The sequence below is a fragment of the Camelina sativa genome, unplaced genomic scaffold (genome assembly GCF_000633955.1).
Source record: "Camelina sativa cultivar DH55 unplaced genomic scaffold, Cs unpScaffold15464, whole genome shotgun sequence".
NCBI lineage: Eukaryota > Viridiplantae > Streptophyta > Magnoliopsida > Brassicales > Brassicaceae > Camelina > Camelina sativa.
The window spans coordinates 1-319 of NW_010936486.1; the positions used below are offsets into that span (position 1 = coordinate 1).

A 319-nucleotide genomic window follows, 5' to 3' on the forward strand; every position below is an offset into this window, starting at 1 on the left:
AAGATGTCTATTTCCTCATGAGCACAATTTAGATCACCCGTCAAGATCACAGGCTTAGACTTCTCCAGCTCCTGTAAATGCAAAAGGTTCATTAAGCTTGTGTAACACATACAAAAAAATAAAGAAATTCCACTAGAAAGTATCATACTTTGATGTAATTGCTGAGGGTTCGATCCCATTCTTCGATCCTGTATGACTTGAAAACCCACAGGATCCATTCGTTAAAATTAAAAGAAAACGAATAATCTGTCAACCATAGAAACCAGTAAATATGAGGAGTACCAGTCTTTTTAAGCCATCTCCGGAATTAGGGACATAA

At 36.7% G+C, this 319-nt stretch overlaps 1 long non-coding RNA gene across 1 annotated transcript; it reads right to left on the reverse strand.

Moving 5' to 3' along the window:
* Positions 1-319, reverse strand: LOC104775467. Its single transcript, XR_765935.2, has 3 exons — positions 283-319; positions 149-196; positions 1-71 (listed from the first exon to the last, which is right to left on the reverse strand). It is a non-coding gene; the product is annotated as an uncharacterized LOC104775467 (long non-coding RNA).